Raw genomic sequence first — 285 nt, forward strand, 5'->3', positions numbered from 1 at the left:
ATCAGACATTGGGTTTCATCTCCTTCCATTGCTTCTGTTATTTCATCTACGCTTCTTCTTCTGTGTGTGGAGTGACTCCTCTCCTACGTCGGGCATTACAGTTTTAAAACCCAAGCGGAAGGTCTGCAAGATGATCCATAGTGGGGGGAATGGCTACCAAGATATTCACCTGAGGGATATGAAAAAATAAACATTTAAAAAGCAAGTTCAATCATATCATTTATTGGAACATGAAAATGAATAATAATGTAAGCAGAAACTCACATTTACAAATTGATACAGGGC

This window comes from Penaeus monodon, chromosome 15, assembly GCF_015228065.2.
Source record: "Penaeus monodon isolate SGIC_2016 chromosome 15, NSTDA_Pmon_1, whole genome shotgun sequence".
In the NCBI taxonomy this organism is placed as follows: Eukaryota; Metazoa; Arthropoda; class Malacostraca; order Decapoda; family Penaeidae; genus Penaeus; species Penaeus monodon.